Below are 24,609 nucleotides of genomic sequence, written 5' to 3' on the forward strand. Positions count from 1 at the left end.
ATGCCTGCGCATACTGGTGGTAGTTAAGCTAGTAGTGGTGGAACCCCTGCTGAGCCTGGTTTGGCAAATGTTGCACACCACAGTCCGTCGGTCATCCGGTGTTTCCTTAAAGAACCTCCAGACTTCTGAAGATCTAGCCCTCGCCGCAGGAGCCCTCGCCACGGGAGCTTCACTAGTTGACACATTTGGCGCTGATGCACCAGCTCTGGCCCTGCCTCTCCGTCTGGCCCCACCACTGCCTCTTCCAACCTGTTCTGGTCGAGGACTCTCCTCCGTCTCAGAAGCACTGTGTTCACCCGGCCTCTCAACCCAGCTTGGGTCTGTCACCTCATCATCCTCCGATCCCTCAGTCTGCTCCCCCCTCGGACTTCCTGCCCTGACAACAACTTCCCCACTGTCTGACAACCGTGTCTCCTCATCGTCGGACACCTCTTTACACACTTCCACTACGTCAAGAAGGTCATCATCACCCACAGACTGTGACTGTTGGAAAACCTGGGCATCGGAAAATTGCTCAGCAGCAACCGGACAAGTGGTTTGTGACTGTGGGAAGGGTCCAGAAAACAGTTCCTCAGAGTATGCCGGTTCAAATGCCAAATTTTCCTGGGAGGGGGCAGACTGGGGGGGAGGAGGCTGAGGTGCAGGAGCTGGAGGAGTGGCGATTTCGGTGACATGGGTGGACTGCGTGGAAGACTGACTGGTGGTGGACAAATTGCTCGAAGCATTGTCAGCAATCCACGACATCACCTGTTCGCACTGTTCTGGCCTCAACAGTGCTCTACCACGAGTCCCAGTAACTTCAGACATGAACCTAGGGAGTGTAGCTCTGCGGCGTTCCCCTGCTCCCTCATCAGCAGGTGGTGTCTCACCCCGCCCAGGACCACGGCCTCTGACCCCTGCAGTAGTTGGACGCCCACGTCCCCGCCCTCGTCCTCTACCCCTAGCCCTCGGGTTAAACATTTTTAAAATGAGAGTTATAACTTTATTTTTTTTTTTACTTTTTTTTTGTTTTTTTTTGTGTTTTTTTTTTTTTTGTGTTTTTTGTTTTTTTTTGAGTTTTTAAAACCAAACAATGCTATCCCATTGCTATGGCTATTTTCTAGCCAAGTATCAAAGCACACTACTATGCCAGATGAGATGACACTGAGTTAGTGCCTAATTGAAATCCAACCCCTACTAAATTTTCCCACTTCGGTCTTTGCTATGGATATGTGCGTCACTAAGCGCAGAACACAGCGGTCGCAAGTCTCACTACAAATTGCTCAGAATTGGCTAGTACATGCACTGCAGAAAGTACAGCCACCAGCAGATCAACCAGAAATCAAATATATAGAACGCTACTGTATGCGTAAGTAAGCTCTTTGTATTCTCCTATGGCTATTTTCTAGCCAAGTATCAAAGCACACTACTATGCCAGATGAGATGACACTGAGTTAGTGCCTAATTGAAATCCAACCCCTACTAAATTTTCCCACTTCGGTCTTTGCTATGGATATGTGCGTCACTAAGCGCAGAACACAGCGGTCGCAAGTCTCACTACAAATTGCTCAGAATTGGCTAGTACATGCACTGCAGAAAGTACAGCCACCAGCAGATCAACCAGAAATCAAATATATAGAACGCTACTGTATGCGTAAGTAAGCTCTTTGTATTCTCCTATGGCTATTTTCTAGCCAAGTATCAAAGCACACTACTATGCCAGATGAGATGACACTGAGTTAGTGCCTAATTGAAATCCAACCCCTACTAAATTTTCCCACTTCGGTCTTTGCTATGGATATGTGCGTCACTAAGCGCAGAACACAGCGGTCGCAAGTCTCACTACAAATTGCTCAGAATTGGCTAGTACATGCACTGCAGAAAGTACAGCCACCAGCAGATCAACCAGAAATCAAATATATAGAACGCTACTGTATGCGTAAGTAAGCTCTTTGTATTCTCCTATGGCTATTTTCTAGCCAAGTATCAAAGCACACTACTATGCCAGATGAGATGACACTGAGTTAGTGCCTAATTGAAATCCAACCCCTACAAAATTTTCCCACTTCGGTCTTTGCTATGGATATGTGCGTCACTAAGCGCAGAACACAGCGGTCGCAAGTCTCACTACAAATTGCTCAGAATTGGCTAGTACATGCACTGCAGAAAGTACAGCCACCAGCAGATCAACCAGAAATCAAATATATAGAACGCTACTGTATGCGTAAGTAAGCTCTTTGTATTCTCCTATGGCTATTTTCTAGCCAAGTATCAAAGCACACTACTATGCCAGATGAGATGACACTGAGTTAGTGCCTAATTGAAATCCAACCCCTACTAAATTTTCCCACTTCGGTCTTTGCTATGGATATGTGTGCCACTAAGAGCTAAACACAACGGTAGCAAGTCCCCCTGCTAATTCCTCACAAAATGGTACTAGATGCAAATTAAAATAAAAAAAGTAGAACGTTATTGTAGCCCTAAGAAGGGCTGTTGGGTTCTTTGAGAATCACTCCTGCCTAACAGTAAGCTAATAGAACACCCTAACGCTTTCCCTGACCAGCAGCAGCTCTCTCCCTAGCGGCATCCAGACACAGAATGATCCGAGCAGCGCGGGCAGCGGCTAGTCTATCCCAGGGTCACCTGATCTGGCCAGCCAACCACTGCTATCGACGTGTAAGGGTACCACGTCATGCTGGGTGGAGTGCAGAGTCTCCTGGCTTGTGATTGGCTCTGTTTCTGGCCGCCAAAAAGCAAAACGGCGGGAGCTGCCATTTTCTCGAGCGGGCGAAGTATTCGTCCGAGCAACGAGCAGTTTCGAGTACCCTAATGCTCGACCGAGCATCAAGCTCGGACGAGCATGTTCGCTCATCTCTAATAGAGACATTTGACACCTTGGGGTACATGTAATTTTTGAAGGCAATTGGAGTGTAGAGTTTTATACATATCTCTTCAATATTAATTATCCAACTGGATGAGCAATATATTAAATGTATAGTGTTATTGGAGTCTTCATCCACCCCACTTTAGTCCATGTTCACACAGACACACTAAACAGTGGTGTCTTATCTTCAATCATATTCTTGTATTTGCAATGATCAAAAAAGGTTTATACATACATTTTAATCATAAATATCTTCCCCATCACTTTGGGTAACAAAATTGGTACTGGACTTGAAAGTGCTGAGAAAAATTGGAGATTACATGTTGATAACGATTACAAAGAAGGTGACTGTAAATTTAGGAATTCGGACTACGATTGAATGATGGATAAATTGCAAGGCAAACTGATCAAACTAGACAGACAATGAGGTAGAATACGTGAATTAGTCAATTATAAATGAGACTTTCTGAGAGGTGGGTTAGCTGCAATCTGTTCTTTATTGCATGTAATACTGGAATAATTATGAAAATCTAAGTTAATAACACAGGGTGGTATAAAAGAGAATGTTAAAATAACATTTAGGAGGATAAAAGCAAAGTGTTATTTGGAAAACTATCTGTCAATTAGATGGATATGTTTAAAGGGATTTCCATGGGGATGAATTATATTAGGAACTGAAATAGCACATTGAAATGAAAATGAATGTTAGTTTTATGCACGAGTAACAAGAACTGCACAATGAGAAGGAATCAAATGGTCCAAATGAAGGAAGCAAACCAAAATCATGTTTACAAAATCTATAATAGTCAGGTAGTTATCATAAAAAAGTTACTCCTGCAGGACCAGGCTCTACATGGATCGAAAAAAAAATAATCAAAAGAGTTGTCCAAGAACCAATGATCATCTGTAGAAAGAAACAGAAAGACCTTAGCAATGTCCTCTGGAACATCACTGTGTCTTTCTGCTGCTCTGTGCAGCAGTCACATTTTGATGATATAATTTAGAAATAAAAGGAGAGGAGCGTGGAGTACTTGGCATGTATTATTTTTTTATTACAAAATAAAAGGAGGGATGAGAGTGGCCACAAATGAATGGCAGTTGCAGGGTACCACAATTATAGAGGGAAAATGAAAGGGGTACCTACACTAAGAGACAAGCCACAATAAGACTAGGAGATAAGAGGGGGGCCACAATAAAGGCAGGGAGATGGGCAAGGCCAAACTATCAAAGGAGAGATTGCATGTGCTGCCGTCTGATCCTTTACACTAATGGAGCGACGAGGGGTCGGTTGGACCCCTCGTTTTTGTAATGTGCTGGGGTCCCGAAACCAGTTAATGACCAATGTTGGTACCACATGTCAAAAACAAACAATTTCAGTGCAAACAAACAGAGTGACATGTTAAGGGTACCGACTCAATATATAGTTTTTGAACTAATCAAAGCTCTATATGCTGTGAAATGGCTAAATAAATGAAAAGATGTCAAAATATGTCACATACATCCCTGAAGAAGCCACAGGGCTAGGTGGCGCAACGCGTAGGGAGCTAGCCCCCCCTCCTGTTATCCCGGTGATATAATTTCATATATTGAGCTGGTACCTTTAACATGTCACTCTGTTTGTTTGCACTACCCAAAATGGTAGAAAAATGGTAGCTTGGCCCGGGAAAAAACTACACCTTAGCCAACTCCGTACTTCTAAGTATGAAAAAGTTATGGGAGTCAAAATATGGTAAAGGTAATAATTTTGTAAAGTTGTAAAACCTATAAAACTTAAATAAATTTAGTGTCCCTGTGATCGTACCAAAACAAAGAATTTATTAAAGATGCTATTTGGAGTGTACAGTGAAAGACGTAAAAACAGAACCCACAAGAAAATGGCGAAAATGCGGTTTCTTGTCAATTTTACCGCATTTTGAATTTAATTTTCACTTCCCAGTACAAGGGATGGAATATAAAAAGCCATCACTAGGAAGTACAATTTGTTATGCAGAAAACAAGCTCTCACACAGCATTATACAAGGAAAAATAAAAAATTATTGAAGTTTTAAAGTGGGGAGCGATAAACAGGAAGTAAAATGGAAAAAGCCCATCAGTGGTAAGGGGTTAATATGCCCCCTACACCTCATGATGAAAAGTTAAAAAATTCTCTGTGATAAAGGTTTGTGGTACCTGAAGCCATGCTCACACATGGCATCTTGGTAACGTTTGGAAACACAATCCAAAGGCTCTACACATGATAATATATTTTGGCAACATGTTTCCGACACGTTAACGGAAAGTGAATGCAATCTTACCACAACATGCAATCTCAGCTGGAGCCTTTGGATTGTGTTTCAAAAGGGGCTCTACAAACATGTCATGGCACCTGAAAAGTATTCTGTCGCTCAATGACGCTCCTTCCCTTCTGTGCCCCGCCATATGCCCTGACAGTGGGTTACATCCACATATGGGGTATCCTCTTACTCGGAAAAAACTGTACAAAACTGTACAATATATTCCTAGATAAATTTTCTACTTTTATTCAGTTTATGTGGGTAAAATGTGGGGCTAAATGAATGTAGTAATGATAAATATCAGGGAATTCCGAATCAAACCTTTATTTAGTTCGAATTTCTATAAAATACTTAAAGGTTTAACAAGCTTCCTACCTGCTATTTTGAATAGCATAGAACATACATAAACCGGGGTGATATGTGGTGGGTTTCTATTAACAGAGCTTCCACTACCCCTATAGAAATAAAATGGTCCCTAAAATAATCTAAAAATTCTAAATCCGAACAAGACAGAAAAAGGTTGCCTAGTTGGCTAACTCACTATTTAAGTCAAGAAAAATACATCCATAAATCGATAAGAAATCCAGCAGAATGTACCAGTATCATAAGTAAAATGTAACTTTTAATAATTACTGATAAAATAAGTTCCCAGTGAACCACAATAGTATACACATCAACCATATAGTCAGCAAAAACACATCAGAAAGGGAGCTCGTTCAGACCTCCAATAAATCTCATCTGACACGGTCCCCAGTAATACCTCACCATGCCTTAGTGCATTCCTGTATAGCATATGACACGGTGCATCATCTCAAAACCAAGGACCAACATTAATCAGGACAGTAAGGAATAATAGGGTGGATTTGACCAGTCTTCGATGCTCTGTCTCCTGGTTGAGCGGTACTGGTCCGGAGGTTCAGGATCTATTAAGCCCTACAATCACTTTGTATCCTGACCCCGCAATATTGCTCCCGCCCTGACAAGGACGGTCCCAGTACTGTCCCTTTCAGACCCTGTTAGTCCCTAATATGTAATACCTACGCGTTTCGTATGTCGTGTGACGCACTCATCAGGGGAATAAAGTAATGTAGACATTTAAATGAAAAGAACAGACAGAATGAGACTTTCCCAAAGAGGGTACATGCAGAAGAAAACCCCCACTCAAAATTGCTCTAGAATTATATGAAGCAACCAAAATTTAGCATCTCATTTAGACCTTTCGGGGCCACCGTGTCCAGCAGAAATATGCACTTTGTTTCTTGCTGTAGGACTAGCTTGTCCCAATTTCCCCCCCTTTCCGGTCTATTGATTACTTGGATGCAATGCAAACAGATCTTACTGGCATCACCATTATGGACTAAGTTCACATGGCGGGCAAGCGGTGTGTCCCTACCATGAGCTATATCGCCTAGGTGTGCTCCAATTCTTCTCCTAAACTCACAGATTGTTTTGCCCACATACTCCATTCTACATTCACAGACTACTCTATAGATTACTCCTACAGATTTACAGTTAATGTACTGTTTAATCATGTAGGACTTACCAGTGACTGATGATGTGAAGGACTTGCATCTCTTCATATAGGGACAGGTTACACACCCACTGCACCCAAAATTACCTGTGACATTCAGGTATGCAGCCATACTTAGCATCAAGACTGCATAGCCCACTACATTACTTTATTCCCCTGATGAGTGCGTCGAAACGCGTAGGGATTACATATTAGGGACTAACAGGGTCTGAAAGGGACAGTACTGGGACCGTCCTTGTCAGGGCGGGAGCAATATTGCGGGGTCAGGATACAAAGCGATTGTAGGGCTTAATAGGTCCTGTACCTCCGGACCAGTACCGCTCAACCAGGAGACGGAGCATCGAAGACTGGTGAGATCCACCCTATTATTCCTTACTGTCTGGATTAATGTTGGTCCGTGGTTTTGAGATGATGCACCATGTCATATGCTATACAGGAATGCACTAAGGCATGGTGAGGTATTACTGGGGACCGTGTCAGACGAGACTTATTGGAGGTCTGAACGAGCTCCCTTTCTGATGTGTTTTTGCTGACTATATGGTTGATGTGTATACTATTGTGGTTCACTGGGAACTTATTTTATCAGTAATTATTAAAAGTTCCGTTTTACTTATGGTACTGGTACATTCTGCTGGATTTCTTTCTTCTAAAATAATCTATTCTAATACTTGAAAAATTGTGAGAATGCTGTTCGATTTGTGATCTTTCTAGAGTAGTAATAAAACAAAAGGACACTTCTAAAATGACTATCAGTTTGAAAAACAGAACATATTGAAGTTTGAAAATAGCTAATTTTTCCATGTTTATCAAATTCAACTATTTTCATAAATAAATGTTAAATATGTCAACCAAAATTTCCCACCATTTTGAAGGAAAAACAAACTCAAAAACACTTGGGTAAGTTAAAGCCTTCTAAAGTTATAACCTGATAAAGTTAAACATGCTAGTTTTGAAAAACAGACCTTGGTCATCAAGGCGCAAATGAGCCTGTTCACTAAGGGGTTAAAGTATATGGGTAATATTATGGGTGGGTGCCCCACACTTTGCTTTGACCTTACTTTAAATTTAGTGTTATTTTGCCGATTACAGTTGATAACTTATTGCTCATCCCAATTGTATTTTGGTATTACATTGCATTACTACTGTTCGTTCAAAAATACTCCAGGGACTGGGGAGTTTGTGGAAAACAAGTGCTGAGATCTTTAAATTTAATAGCCCTTGTGTGCACTAACTCCACTTTGTAACAGTAGAATGCATAAAACTAAAAAACTATTTGGCAATGCTGTATGATGTGACACTCAGCAGAACTGTAACTTAATTCAAAATCAATCAATTGCCCTTCATGCTTTTATTTGTAGATTTGTAGCAGAAATAAATATAACCTGGAAATTTTTATCAAGACTAATTTTTGATTCATTTAGATGGCCTAAAGCCAAAAGGTATATGTCCTATTATGACTATGACTCAGGGGGAGGCAATTGTTGACTTAAGTGAAATAACATTTGAATACCATTGAGTGATTATTTTATCAAATTTTAACATAGCCTCACTAGACTAGGTAATAAAACTATTCTCAAGCAATTGCAAACAAAAGAAGACATTAAGTATCTTCCCTCTTTCTATAAACTGCTTATTGACTTTTTTATGAAATAAGAACTGATCCAATTTTATTTGAACACAAAGGAAAAATAAAGAATTATTACAAAGAAAAAGAGTTTTAGTCAAGTTTCCTAATTGGCATTTCAGTAATACTTGGACTGAAGCTATTCTGACTTGCACAGACCTTCATTGTGAAAGAATGGAGGAGAGAGGAGAAATATGCTTTGTGTGAAAGTCAGGCAGAATTACAGAGATCTGTGAGATACTGCTCTGGGGAGTCTGGGATACGAGCTGTCAGTTGTAGAATTTATTAAATCTGACTTGAGTATAATTTCAAGAAGGCTTTGCATTATCCGAATACTCAGGTGACTATGAATAGAACATCCATGGAATTCCAATTTTTTTATTTGGTTGTGTCCAGTTTGTTACATGAGAAAAGTGTACCCTCTCAGGTTTGGAAAGATACACCAATATTTTAAGACCACAGAAACAATCATACATTATCCTAGTGACAGGTAGGAAAGTAATTTTTAGCACCTACCAAAAAAAGGAAAAATATAAATAAATGTCTGTATCACATTCACAGTTTTCTCGTAAAATATCCCTTTCTGAAGGTTACCCAACAATAAAATAATTACAGGTTACCCCCTGGTGTGACCCCATAGTGATCAAATTAAATTTATGTGAATCCCTGCTATATATGGACATGTCTATTTTGGTTAATGTTTGCATCCACTGGCACCCCAAAAAAAAAATTTGAACAATTTTAGGATGTATTTTACTTGTAGTATGTATTCAACTATACCAAATTGCTGTTATGCCAGAAATTAGAATAACAAACGGTCAGAGTCATTATCCTGAAATTGGTACCAATGAAAACTTCAACTTAGTCCATAAAAAAATGCCTCTTAAATTTGAATATTCTTTTGGATGTCATATTATGCATTGTTTCAATGGATAGCACATGGTCCGTGGCCCACATTTATCAAAACTAGTTCAGTCTATACTATGTGCAGTTTGCCTTTGGAGTGTGCAGGGTGTACCAGATCAAAACTGGCGCCCGGTTTCTACTAATCTGGTGCATTTTCTTTAAGTTTTTGGTGCACTTTGTTCATGCTGCAGAATTGTGTCGCAGACAGAATTGTGGCGCATATCGGTAATAAATGTAGAGCAAACTCTGACTAAGCACTAACACACCCCTTAGGTGCACATTTTCCCTGTCTTGTCGGACACAGTGCAGCCGCGGCACAAAACTGGTGCAGAGATAATAAATACTTATAAATACATGTGCAAGCGGTTTGCTTGTTCTATTCAGTGTAAAGTCAAACAGAAAACTGGCGTAAACACTTTAATAAATTTTAGAGCAGGTCCTGCCTGAATTTTCAGCTCAGACAGTCTTTTCTATTGTTATCAGTACATGAGCAGACTGACCCAAACAATGATATATGGATCAAAAACAATGGATCAGGAGTCAGTTGTTTTTAGCTCCTTGTGATTGCACACAGGAATAGAAAATTTACAAAATGTTTAAGTACAATTAAGGGTATTAACTAGAGATGAGCGAACACTAAAATGCTCGGGTACTCGTTATTCGAGACGAACTTTTCCCGATGCTCGAGTGCTCGTCTCGAATAACGAACCCCATTGAAGTCAATGGGAGACTCGAGCATTTTTCAAGGGGACCAAGGCTCTGCACAGGGAAGCTTGGCCAAACACCTGGGAACCTCAGAAAAGGATGGAAACACCACGGAAATGGACAGGAAACAGCAGGGGCAGCATGCATGGATGCCTCTGAGGCTGCTTAATCGCACCATTATGCCGAAATTATGGGCAACAGCATGGCCATGACAGAGTGACAGAATGAAGCTAGATAGCATGTAAAACATCCAATAATTGACCCTGACACTATAGGGGACGGCATGCAGAGGCAGAGGCAGCGGCAGCAGGCTAGAGAGTGGCATGGCGACATACCCTAATTGGACTCAGGCTTCAAACCAATGGGTGTCAGAGAGGAACCAAAGGAGGTGAGCAAGAAGCGCTCAAATAATATCGGTACATGATAAAAGTTTGCAAGTATATTTTGTGGATTACACAGCAGGGTGGCGACAAAGTTAACAACTTTGATGTGAAATGCCCTGTAATAGCTCTTGGGCGGTGTGCCTTTTATCGCCTAGGCTCAGCAGTTTCAGCACCGCCTGCTGTCGCTTAGCGACGGCACTGCTGCTGTGCCTAGAGCTACCGACTGATGGCGCCATGCCCACGGATGGTAATTCGGAGGAGGAGGAGGTGGAGGAGGGGTGGGAGGAGGTATAGTAGGCCTTTGAGACCTGGACCGAGGTAGGCCCCGCAATTCTCTGCGTCGGCAGTATATGACCAGCCCCAGGGTCAGACTCGGTCCCAGCCTGCACCAAGTTAAGTGTAGTAGCGTTCTTATAAGTTTGGGATATGGCGGGTGAGGGGAATGTAAACAGATGCGCAAGAAGCGCATGATGCGCATGGAGCTGGCGCTCCGCTGCCAGGCGAGCTTTCGCCAATTCAAGCCCCTGTCTCTAGGCTACTCCCCAAACAGCACTTCTAAGAACCTTTTGTATAAGATCAAGTGTAGTAGCGTTCTTATAAGTTTAGGATATGCCGGGTGAGGGGAATGTAAACAGATGCGCAAGAAGCGCATGATGCGCATGGAGCTGGCGCTCCGCTGCCAGGCGAGCTTTCGCCAATTCAAGCCCCTGTCTCTAGGCTACTCCCCAAACAGCACTTCTAAGAACCTTTTGTATAAGATCAAGTGTAGTAGCGTTCTTATAAGTTTAGGATATGCCGGGTGAGGGGAATGTAAACAGATGCGCAAGAAGCGCATGATGCGCATGGAGCTGGCGCTCCGCTGCCAGGCGAGCTTTCGCCAATTCAAGCCCCTGTCTCTAGGCTACTCCCCAAACAGCACTTCTAAGAACCTTTTGTATAAGATCAAGTGTAGTAGCGTTCTTATAAGTTTAGGATATGCCGGGTGAGGGGAATGTAAACAGATGCGCAAGAAGCGCTGAAATAATATCCCTAAATGGTAAAAGTTTGCCAGTATATTTTGTGGATAACACAGCAGGGTGGCGACAAAGTTAACAACTTTGATGTGGAATCCATGAAAACAACCCAAATTTCTGCCTGACACACCTCGTTTGATAAAGGGACGATGTATGGAGGCAGCTATATGGACGACTTTTGGAGGCAGCAATGGAGACAACGTGTGGAGGCTGCTATGGAGACAATTTAATTTGGATAGTGCCTGTATGTGGCAGTCCCAAACATTTTTCAAACCAGAGGAGCAGGTAGGTGGCCCTGCAGTAAAATGGAATAGATTGAGTGCCTGTATGTGGCAGTCCCAAAAATGTTTCAAACCAGAGGAGCAGGTAGGTGGCCCTGCAGTAAAATGGAATAGATTGAGTGCCTGTATGTGGCAGTCCCAAAAATTTTTCAAACCAGAGGAGCAGGTAGGTGGCCCTCCAGTAAAATGGAATAGATTGAGTGCCTGTATGTGGCAGTCCCAAAAATGTTTCAAACCAGAGGAGCAGGTAGGTGGCCCTGCAGTAAAATGGAATAGATTGAGTGCCTGTATGTGGCAGTCCCAAAAATTTTTCAAACCAGAGGAGCAGGTAGGTGGCCCTCCAGTAAAATGGAATAGATTGAGTGCCTGTATGTGGCAGTCCCAAAAATGTTTCAAACCAGAGGAGCAGGTAGGTGGCCCTGCAGTAAAATGGAATAGATTGAGTGCCTGTATGTGGCAGTCCCAAAAATTTTTCAAACCAGAGGAGCAGGTAGGTGGCCCTCCAGTAAAATGGAATAGATTGAGTGCCTGTATGTGGCAGTCCCAAAAATGTTTCAAACCAGAGGAGCAGGTAGGTGGCCCTGCAGTAAAATGGAATAGATTGAGTGCCTGTATGTGGCACTCACAAAAATTGTTTCAAACAGAGGACCGGGTAGGTGGCCCTCCAGAAAAATTAAATGCATGAAGTACTATAGCAAGAGCCAATGGGCCCTGTCAAAAAATAGCCATTTTCCTCTGCTTTACTGTACAAAGAGGAGGAGAAGGAGGAAAATGAGGAGGAGGAGGAGTGGATCAATTATTCAGGTTGAGCTTCCTTCACCTGGTGGAGATTGGAAATTCTGAGAAATCCAGCCTTTATTCATTTTAATAAGCGTCAGCCTGTCAGCGCTGTCAGTCGACAGGCGTGTACGCTTATCGGTGATGATGCCACCAGCTGCACTGAAAACCCGCTCGGACAAGACGCTAGCGGCAGGGCAGGCAAGAACCTCCAAGGCGTACAGCGCCAGTTCGTGCCACATGTCCAGCTTTGAAACCCAGTAGTTGTAGGGAGCTGTGTGATCATTTAGGACGATGGTATGGTCAGCTACGTACTCCCTCACCATCTTTCTGTAAAGATCAGCCCTACTCTGCCGAGACTGGGGACAGGTGACAGTGTCTTGCTGGGGTGACATAAAGCTGGCAAAAGCCTTGTAAAGCGTACCCTTGCCAGTGCTGGACAAGCTGCCTGCTCGCCTACTCTCCCTCGCTACTTGTCCCGCAGAACTACGCACTCTGCCGCTAGCGCTGTCAGAAGGGAAATACTGTTTCAGCTTGTGCACCAGGGCCTGCTGGTATTCATGCATTCTCACACTCCTTTCCTCTGCAGGGATGAGAGTGGAAAGATTTTGCTTGTACCGTGGGTCCAGGAGAGTGAACACCCAGTAATCGGTGCTGGAATAAATTCTTTGAACGCGAGGGTCACGGGATAGGCAGCCTAGCATGAAATCTGCCATATGCGCCAGAGTACCAACGCGTAAGAATTCACTCCCCTCACTGGCCTGACTGTCCATTTCCTCCTCCTCCAACTCCTCCAACTCCTCTTCTTCTGCCCATACACGCTGAACAGTAAAGGACTCAACAATGGTCCCCTCTTGTGTCTCACCAACATTCTCCTCCTCTTCCTCCTCATCCTCCTCCACCTCCACCTCCTCCGATATGCGCTGAGAAACAGACCTGAGGGTGCTTTGGCTATCAACAAGGGAATATTCTTCCCCTGTCTCTTGTGACGAGCGCAAAGCTTCCGACTTCATGCTGACCAGAGAGTTTTTCAACAGGCCAAGCAGCGGGATGGTGAGGCTGATGATGGCGGCATCGCCACTGACCATCTGTGTTGACTCCTCAAAGTTACTCAGCACCTGACAGATATCAGACATCCACGTCCACTCCTCATTGTAGACTTGAGGAAGCTGACTGACCTGACTACCAGTTCTGGTGGAAGTTGACATCTGGCAGTCTACAATCGCTCTGCGCTGCTGGTAAACTCTGGATAACATGGTCAGTGTTGAATTCCACCTCGTGGGCACATCGCACAACAGTCGGTGAGCGGGCAGTTGGAGGCGGCGCTGCGCTGCCCTGAGAGTGGCAGCATCTGGGCTGGACTTCCTGAAATGCGCACAGATGCGGCGCACCTTCGTGAGCAAATCAGACAGATTGGGGCATGTGTCAGTCTGCCGAGTTGCAGAGCCGCCACCAGGTTACGGCCGTTGTCACACACAACCATTCCCGGCTTGAGGTTCAGCGGTGCCAGCCACAGATCAGTCTGCGCCGTGATGCCCTGTAATAGCTCTTGGGCGGTGTGCCTTTTGTCGCCTAGGCTCAGCAGTTTGAGCACCGCCTGCTGTCGCTTAGCGACGGCACTGCTGCTGTGCCTAGAGCTACCGACTGATGGCGCCGTGCCCACGGATGGTAGTTCGGAGGAGGAGGTGGAGGAGGGGTGGGAGGAGGAGGAGGCATAGTAGGCCTGAAACACCTGGACCGAGGTAGGCCCCGCAATCCTCGGCGTCGGCAGTATATGAGCAGCCCCAGTGTCAGACTCGGTCCCAGCCTCCACCAAGTTAACCCAATGTGCCGTCAGCGATATATAGTGGCCCTGCCCGGCAGCACTCGTCCACGTGTCCGTGGTCAGGTGGACCTTGTCAGAAACGGCGTTGGTCAGGGCACGGATGATGTTGTCTGACACGTGCTGGTGCAGGGCTGGGACGGCACATTGGGAAAAGTAGTGGCGGCTGGGGACCGAATACCGAGGGGCGGCCGCCGCCATGAGGTTGCGAAAGGCCTCGGTCTCTACTAGCCTATAGGGCAGCATCTCCAGGCTAAGCAATCTGGAGATGTGCACATTAAGGGCTTGGGCGTGCGGGTGGGTTGCACTATATTTGCGTTTCCGCTCCAGCGTCTGGGGTATGGAGAGCTGAACGCTGGTGGATGCTGTGGAGGATCGTGGAGGCGACGATGGGGTTTTTGTGGCAGGGTCCTGGGCAGGGGGCTGACTAGCAGCTGACACAGGGGAAGGAGCAGTGGTGTGCACGGCCGGAGGTGAACGGGCTTGTTGCCACTGAGTGGGGTGTTTAGCATTCATATGCCTGCGCATACTGGTGGTAGTTAAGCTAGTAGTGGTGGAACCCCTGCTGAGCCTGGTTTGGCAAATGTTGCACACCACAGTCCGTCGGTCATCCGGTGTTTCCTTAAAGAACCTCCAGACTTCTGAAGATCTAGCCCTCGCCGCAGGAGCCCTCGCCACGGGAGCTTCACTAGTTGACACATTTGGCGCTGATGCACCAGCTCTGGCCCTGCCTCTCCGTCTGGCCCCACCACTGCCTCTTCCAACCTGTTCTGGTCGAGGACTCTCCTCCGTCTCAGAAGCACTGTGTTCACCCGGCCTCTCAACCCAGCTTGGGTCTGTCACCTCATCATCCTCCGATCCCTCAGTCTGCTCCCCCCTCGGACTTCCTGCCCTGACAACAACTTCCCCACTGTCTGACAACCGTGTCTCCTCATCGTCGGACACCTCTTTACACACTTCCACTACGTCAAGAAGGTCATCATCACCCACAGACTGTGACTGTTGGAAAACCTGGGCATCGGAAAATTGCTCAGCAGCAACCGGACAAGTGGTTTGTGACTGTGGGAAGGGTCCAGAAAACAGTTCCTCAGAGTATGCCGGTTCAAATGCCAAATTTTCCTGGGAGGGGGCAGACTGGGGGGGAGGAGGCTGAGGTGCAGGAGCTGGAGGAGTGGCGATTTCGGTGACATGGGTGGACTGCGTGGAAGACTGACTGGTGGTGGACAAATTGCTCGAAGCATTGTCAGCAATCCACGACATCACCTGTTCGCACTGTTCTGGCCTCAACAGTGCTCTACCACGAGTCCCAGTAACTTCAGACATGAACCTAGGGAGTGTAGCTCTGCGGCGTTCCCCTGCTCCCTCATCAGCAGGTGGTGTCTCACCCCGCCCAGGACCACGGCCTCTGACCCCTGCAGTAGTTGGACGCCCACGTCCCCGCCCTCGTCCTCTACCCCTAGCCCTCGGGTTAAACATTTTTAAAATGAGAGTTATAACTTTATTTTTTTTTTTACTTTTTTTTGTTTTTTTTTGTGTTTTTTTTTTTTTTTTGTGTTTTTTGTTTTTTTTTGAGTTTTTAAAACCAAACAATGCTATCCTATTGCTATGGCTATTTTCTAGCCAAGTATCAAAGCACACTACTATGCCAGATGAGATGACACTGAGTTAGTGCCTAATTGAAATCCAACCCCTACTAAATTTTCCCACTTCGGTCTTTGCTATGGATATGTGCGTCACTAAGCGCAGAACACAGCGGTCGCAAGTCTCACTACAAATTGCTCAGAATTGGCTAGTACATGCACTGCAGAAAGTACAGCCACCAGCAGATCAACCAGAAATCAAATATATAGAACGCTACTGTATGCGTAAGTAAGCTCTTTGTATTCTCCTATGGCTATTTTCTAGCCAAGTATCAAAGCACACTACTATGCCAGATGAGATGACACTGAGTTAGTGCCTAATTGAAATCCAACCCCTACTAAATTTTCCCACTTCGGTCTTTGCTATGGATATGTGCGTCACTAAGCGCAGAACACAGCGGTCGCAAGTCTCACTACAAATTGCTCAGAATTGGCTAGTACATGCACTGCAGAAAGTACAGCCACCAGCAGATCAACCAGAAATCAAATATATAGAACGCTACTGTATGCGTAAGTAAGCTCTTTGTATTCTCCTATGGCTATTTTCTAGCCAAGTATCAAAGCACACTACTATGCCAGATGAGATGACACTGAGTTAGTGCCTAATTGAAATCCAACCCCTACTAAATTTTCCCACTTCGGTCTTTGCTATGGATATGTGCGTCACTAAGCGCAGAACACAGCGGTCGCAAGTCTCACTACAAATTGCTCAGAATTGGCTAGTACATGCACTGCAGAAAGTACAGCCACCAGCAGATCAACCAGAAATCAAATATATAGAACGCTACTGTATGCGTAAGTAAGCTCTTTGTATTCTCCTATGGCTATTTTCTAGCCAAGTATCAAAGCACACTACTATGCCAGATGAGATGACACTGAGTTAGTGCCTAATTGAAATCCAACCCCTACTAAATTTTCCCACTTCGGTCTTTGCTATGGATATGTGCGTCACTAAGCGCAGAACACAGCGGTCGCAAGTCTCACTACAAATTGCTCAGAATTGGCTAGTACATGCACTGCAGAAAGTACAGCCACCAGCAGATCAACCAGAAATCAAATATATAGAACGCTACTGTATGCGTAAGTAAGCTCTTTGTATTCTCCTATGGCTATTTTCTAGCCAAGTATCAAAGCACACTACTATGCCAGATGAGATGACACTGAGTTAGTGCCTAATTGAAATCCAACCCCTACTAAATTTTCCCACTTCGGTCTTTGCTATGGATATGTGTGCCACTAAGAGCTAAACACAACGGTAGCAAGTCCCCCTGCAAATTCCTCACAATATGGTACTAGCTGCAAATAATAAAAAAAAAAAATGTATAACGTTATTGTAGCCCTAAGAAGGGCTGTTGGGTTCTTGTTGGAGAATCACTCCTGCCTAACAGTAAGCTAATAGAACAGCCTAACGCTTTCCCTGACCAGCAGCAGCTCTCTCCCTAGCGGCATCCAGACAGAGAATGATCCGAGCAGCGCGGGCAGCGGCTAGTCTATCCCAGGGTCACCTGATCTGGCCAGCCAACCACTGCTATCTACGTGTAAGGGTACCACGTCATGCTGGGTGGAGTGCAGAGTCTCCTGGCTTGTGATTGGCTCTGTTTCTGGCCGCCAAAAAGCAAAACGGCGGGAGCTGCCATTTTCTCGAGCGGGCGAAGTATTCGTCCGAGCAACGAGCAGTTTCGAGTACCCTAATGCTCGACCGAGCATCAAGCTCGGACGAGCATGTTCGCTCATCTCTAGTATTAACCCTTAAAAGTAGTGCTTTGGGTAACTGTCCTACACTTTACCAGTCACAGTCTGCACTGTTGGCAGCAGGTCACAGAGTCCTGTGAAGGAGGTGGCAACTCGCCTAGCAGACCAGGGAGTGCCCACCCATCTAGTGCCCAAGATTGCTACAAGCAGCTACAATTTAGACCGGTTGATTTCAGCAAACAGCCTGTGTTAAAGTGACTCACTGCTGTGCAGCAGCTTCTGTGCTGCATACCGAGTGGTAACCAGTGCTCTCCCAGATCGATTACTACCGATTACCACTGTGAGTCCAGTGAAGGAGGTGGCAGCGTACTACCTCCCAGATCAATCAGACAGGTCAGTTCTGTACTGGCCAATCAATCTGATTTGTGGAAGAAGGTGGAAACTTTTGCACACTGATCAGCACAGCCATTCTAGTCTTGAACATTGTGTAGAACAGAGGGTTACCTTGTCTGTCTCTTGTCCATCTAGAAATTGACAGTTGGCCCCTTTGCAGGTATCTGACTAGTTTTGTTGCTTCTTTCAGTTTTTTTTTTTTTTTTTTTTGCATGCAGCAGCTGCAGTTTCCTCATCCCTAGTCACTGTCCCTATTCCTGTTCTGGATCCTTCCCTCCGCTTCCTGTGTCAGTGCAGTGATTTTGAGTACGCTATGGTCTTTGAGCTCCCCTGTGAGCACCAGGTGCTGATCCATAACATATTTTACTATTCAGCATCTGTCTTTTTCATACAGGAATCAGGGACAGATTTTATGGTATAAAAAATATATAAGCGTCCCTCTGAGGCAGACTTGGTGGAGGTTTACCCTAGATGTTCTTGAGATAAAACCTTGAAACAATCCCTATGTAGGCTGTCCTGCAATCAGAAATCTGCGTTCTAGGAATACACCCAGTGGATTCAGTAGTTCATTACTAGTGGATATGACTGGAATGGTGCAAACGGATGTACTTTGTCCACACCTGCTTTTTAGTTGAAGAATGTTTATTAAGACAATATGTATTTTGGAGGTAGACCTCCTCCTGCATTAAATCCAGAGGTAGCCAGAGATATGTGCATTATGGGGTTTTGCAGAAACTGAGCTGTGCTTTTTGATGTTCTGCAGCAGCTGAGGTGTGTATTGTGCACAGATGTGGAGTAAGTAAGCCAACATTCTGACTTCAACTCTGACTCCTCAATTTCCCTAGCTTTGACTTCAACTCCAGCACTACCCAAACGGTCACCAACTCCTCCTCTAAAATCCTGTAAAGTATTCCTGCCATATCTGCTCTGCAAAAGTCCAATGTTGCTCCTTCCCTTCAATTTCCTATTCCACTTCCTGCTCATAACAAAAGTGTTGCTACTCATGCCTATTAGCATAATTTTGAAAGTTGATTTTAGAAGGAGGATGTGGATAACAAATATAAGCATATTACAACAATGATGGTGCCTAGATCTAAGTATTCTGGTTTATCATGCTTGATTTTGATGGTAGATTTCCTTTAAATAATTATGATACATATTGTTATGTCAGGGTCGGGCCAATCCCGCCTTACACTCTTCTCTCAGACACTCCAAATTAGTTGAGCATGCGTGCACATTTGGATAAGAAAAGACAGAAGACTGAAGTTCCGTTTTATCTTAGGTTCATGCTCTTAACTTGCCGAACAGAAAAGAGAGATGAACTGTGTTTATTTCCTGATTACATAGCTTCTTATACCCATAGGAAAAGGTGTGGTTACATACATTAAAATCATTATAATTGGTTATAGCTAAGCATATATGTCTGGCCCCCGACCCCTGCTGATGGGTCCTCAAAACTAGGCCTTGGTTGCTATGCCAGGGGAATTTCCAGTCACCGTTGTCTACAGTAAATTGACCACTAGTCTGGATGCTGATGCTATTCTTAACAAACATCTGCTTTTCCATCTTCTGCTTTCCATCACAAGACTTGAGTTCTGCTGACAGTTGCATGTCTGGTTAAAACTGATGTAAGGGAAAAGCTCTGTATTTCATAACGAACAGTGTACAAAAATATAGGGCAAAGGGCACATGTATACAATCATAAAGCATATAATTATTATGGACACATAATCATTACTTTGGCCTTCACAATTCCCCCCTAAATACTGAGCTTTTCCCTACACTTCGCTGCAATTCGTTTTTCCTATAGGCTGTCCATGTGGTGGGAGAGGGGAGTGGATTGCTTCACTGAGTCGTTGACCCAACGTGCCCTTGTGACACCTGGATCGATTTCCCAGCACTAACCTTACTAACACATGGAGTCCTCCTTCTTTCCCTTACACTAAAGCTTCCACTATTGGGGAGGGGGCTAAGTATTCCGAGATCACAATGGTAGGTAGGTCATCTATCGGGGAAGAATTTGGGTGTTCCAGAACTGGAACATCAGGCTGTTCTGACAGAACTGAGATCTCAGGCAAATCGGGCAGATTTCTATTCCTCATGGACATATAACAAACAAACTATTTATCGATATTCGGAAAAACTCCTTTAGCCTTGTTATTCGCAATTTTCTTGGCCAACCTCTTGTATAATGGTATATAACAACATAAGAGAAATAGAGCCAGGATGAACATCCCGAGTAGTACCAATCCTATCTGTTGGAAAAGGCCTTCCACCCTCCTGCCCAGCTAGTAAACCATGCTGCCCAGGAGGTATCTACCCCTGCATTTTCCTTCATCTCAGTTGCCAATGCTGTAATTTTCTTTATTGCTATCAGTGTCTTACCACCAGCACCTGAATTCTGAGGGATGTAAGTGCAACAGTCTTCTCCTATCATTCCACACACTCCACCTTTTTCTGCGAGTATCATATCTAGGGTCATTCTATTTTGCAAAGTCATTCTAGTATTGGGGCCCAGTTCTTCCACAATACTGGTGAAAGCATCTCTACTATAATTTACAAACCGCTGCTCATTATAGTAAACGTAATTTATCCAGTCCACATTTTTATTGATTTGCACTTGGGGAATTATGGAAGCAAATCCGGCTGCAATCTGATCCTGAGCCTTGTATCGGTCTGGGACCCCCCTTGGGACACCAATACTATCTATGTAAACATCAGGGTCTTGTCCGTAATCAGTGTTACTTAGTGACCTTTTTATCTTTACCTGTTCATTTTTATGAGTCGGATCCCAGGGTAACATCAAGAAAGGCAGGACTAATTTAACTAGGGCACATTGACCCCTCCATGATTGGGGGAGGCGGTTCCTCAGCTTACCATTCCCACAAAGCCAGAAGACATCATAAAGGAAAGAAGTATGGTCGGACAATAAATCTGGGTCTATGGTGACAATCTCTTAGCAGAAACCTTTTTCAAACATCCCTAGGGGAGTTTTGGCATTAGTGATGTCAGAGGATACACAGGTATAGTTCCCCTGCTCAACCCAGATTTCACCTGGGGGTCTTACCTTAGACTTAACATGAACTAAAGGTAGATATTCCTAACAATCAGAGGTATTCTGGCCCTTTAAAAGTTTCATCAAACAGGCCAGTTTATCTATATGTGGGATCACATAGGGGTGGGTGGTTAGATGAGGATTCGCCCCTGCACAAGCTATGCATCCGACTGACATGTTGTGTGCCTTTACAGTATACCTTACCCATTCTAACCATAAGTTCTTTCTTGGGACAACTTGAGTTTCCATAGAGAAAACCTCTTCCCATTTTAACCCGGGAACTGGTATTACCTCGCTTACTACTTTCTGTAATTCTTGATCTGCTCCTGCTACGTAGTTCACTGGGGCACTTGTGGGTCTCAATTTAGCGTCTCGCAATTCAAACATCCCAAGCTTCCCATTTAGCGTCCCCCTATGGCATCCTAGCACATATTTCCCTAAATCTCCTGGGGAAGGCATTGTAATGCTTATGAACAAAGGAAGACAGTTGCCTGGGTGTTTACATGATCTAGTCGGGACTCCCCCCAGATACAGAGACATCCGGTCAAGGAGGGATTTGCCATGTTTGTCTGTCCTTGCCAACCCTTCTTGGGGTCTATATCCCCACTTTTTCCCTGTGTTCCACCCTACATCTGACCATGAGTTACAGTTCTCATTCCCGGGACGGGTTACACAGATGTAGAACTGTGCTTCGCCCTTGTACTGTTATGATGGATCCCATCTAATGTCCTCTGTCCCTCGACAATCTACAACATCACAAAAATCAAAGAAATACTCTTCATACGGGGCCGTGGTATGTACCCAAAAAGTTGTAATTTGGCAGTTATCTGTGATTATTAAACAACTCAAACAGAAAAGGATATAGAGCTTCATTTTGTCTTCCCCTTGCAGTGTGATGCGTGTATCCAGGTGGGTTTCCCTTCAAGTTTCACCACTGTAGGCGTTACCAGGACCACTGTGTAAGGTCCTTCGAATCTGGGTTGGAAGCAATCTTTCCTGATATGCTTCTTCACATACACTTGATCACCTGGTTGGAAGTTGTGAACTACGTCACCTGATGATTCTGAAAGAGAAGCAACAACTGCAGCATGCAAATTAGTTAATTCCTTGGACAATTCAATTACATATTGTACAGTCTTATCATGACTTTCAGACAATTCCTGCTTACTTATCACGGGAAAAATTGGTGGTTTGCCAAACAAAATCTCATAGGGGGTGAGACCATGTTTAGCCTGGGCAGTGTGTCGGACATGATACAGAGCAATGGGGAGCAATTCTGGCCAGGGGAGGGGACTATCCTGGGTCATTTTGAGCAATTTGTTCTTTAGGGTACCATTCATCCTCTCTACCTTCCCTGAGCTCTGTGGGTGGTATGGTGTGTGTAGGCCCAAATCTACTCCCAACATATTCCATAATTCTCTGAATATCTGAGAAGAAAAAGCAGGGCCCTGGTCTGACTCTATGACTTGTGGTACTCCAAATCTGCAAACTGTCTCAGTGATCAGTTTCTTTGCTGTAGTTTTTGATGTCATGTTAGCTACTGGGTACGCCTCTGGCCATCCGGAGAACATGGCTACTACTACGAGTACATATTCGTGTTTTCCCTCCTTGGGTAGCTGGATGTGGTCCACTTGGATCCTTTGAAATGGGTATTCTGGTTTGGCAAGGTGTTGCTGGGGTACCTTTGCTGTAGGGGCGGGATTGCAAGTGGCGCATACGGTACAGGCCTGATTGTATGCAGCAATGGCAGGTCTGATTCCTGGGGCGTAATAGATTCTCTGGATGCAGGCATAGGCTTGGTTCTTTCCCCGATGTGTGGCTCCCTTGGTGTATCTATATAAACGTTGTCATCTAGGTGCTTCTCTTCATTGACCTTCAGAATCCTTTGGGATTCTCTACCTTTTCTTATGTGTCTGATCAACCTTATCCCTGGGGATCACGAGGAAGGAATGCACAAATCTTATCACCGTACACTAACCTTCCCAGCCTCTAGGCCTGACCTGACTCTCCTATCCCCACAAATCCAGTACACATCAGACACGGCTAATACAGGGTTACCTGTGCTGTCAATATTAAAGAAGGTCATTGTCTTGTTGCACCAACCGTAGGTAAAGTCTCCTACCCTGGGGGCATCGTGGTCAGCCCTACAAATACAGTGATAGTCATGGTTGGGGTGTCCCTGAGCATACAGTCAGTCAGAAGAGACCAGCTAGCAAGAAGAATAAGTAAGTTTGCAATAGAAAGCGTGGAAGCGTGCTGACTTCCCTCTAGCTTCACAGACGTGGCACTGGTCAGCAGGACTTGGAAAGGACCATCGTAGCAAGGCTCCAGATTCTCTCCCTGGTGTCTCTTTACCACCACGTAGTCTCCAGGCTCCAGGTTATACATCCTGAGGTCTCTGTCTGGATCTGAAAAAGGAATCAGAAACACTTTTGCCGACCTTTTCCAAGGCCTGGCTCAGCTGTGTGGCATATTCCACCTGGTTTCCTGCCATCAGCTCTAGGGTCTATGGGAAGTAGGGGCCTAGTCTGGGTGCGCAGCCAAAAAGTACTTCAAAGGGGAACAATCCTATCTTTCTGTTGGGTGTGGTCCTAACTGAATGGTGGGCAGCAGGAAAGCACTCGCCTGTTCTACACCCAGGAGGGACAATGTTTCAGGTCTTTACCTGTCCAGTGAAGTGGGTTCTGCGACTGGGCTCTATGGTCTCTGGAAGTCCAAACCTGCAGAAAAATCTCACTCACCAACTTCTTGGCTGCGGCTCTGGCAATAGCCTTGGTCATGGCAGAAGCTTCTGGCCACCCTGGAAAGAGATCAATGCACACAGGCACGTATTCCTACGTACCACTTTTTTGGTAGCTGGATAAAATCCATCTGCAGTCTTTGGAAGGGATACAGCGGCTTGGGTGTCACCTTCTGTGGGGTCTTTACCACATTACCCGGGTTGTGGCGGGCACAGACTATAAAGGCTTTCACTAGTCTAGTGACGGGGGTAGTAATGCCGGGGCAAACCACTTGCGGTTTATGAGCACTAGCATGGCCATTTTGGATATGTGTGTGTTTCCGTGGGCTACTTGACTTACTGTCGGGTGCAGGGCTCCTGGCAGGCACACCCTCTCTCCCAGCATCCAGGTCCCATCGTCATCTGGGCTCCAGCTTTCCTCCACACTTCCTTCACTTCTGATGACTCTCGGGCCACCAGGGACTGGAACACCTGTGGATCAAACTTTTAGCTCAGAACTCACCACTGAGACTTCAGGACAGTCTCTGGGCTCCATCTGTGCAGCTGCCTTCACCATCCCGTCAGCCACATACTTGCCCTTGGCTTGTAGAGTTAGCAAATTGTGTGTGCTTTTGCTTTTACTATCCCCACCTCTTTTGGAAGTAAGGGAGCATCCATGAGCTCTTTAATCAGCGTGCCATGCTTAAAGGGGGTCCCTGCAGAGGTGAGGAAATCTCTAGCCTTCCATAAGGGTTCATAGTCGTGTTTAGACCCCAGGACTATACCTTGAGTATAGATGTTTGCCCTTTACCTTCCACCAGCTGTAGCGCTTCCCAGAGTGCCGTCACTGCACCTCCTGCGCTGACCTGTGTGGAGGGAGTGGTTCTGCTTGTACTACCTCATGTGCGCCACTGACCACTGTATATCCAGTG

Source organism: Engystomops pustulosus, chromosome 9, assembly GCF_040894005.1.
Source record: "Engystomops pustulosus chromosome 9, aEngPut4.maternal, whole genome shotgun sequence".
In the NCBI taxonomy this organism is placed as follows: domain Eukaryota; kingdom Metazoa; phylum Chordata; class Amphibia; order Anura; family Leptodactylidae; genus Engystomops; species Engystomops pustulosus.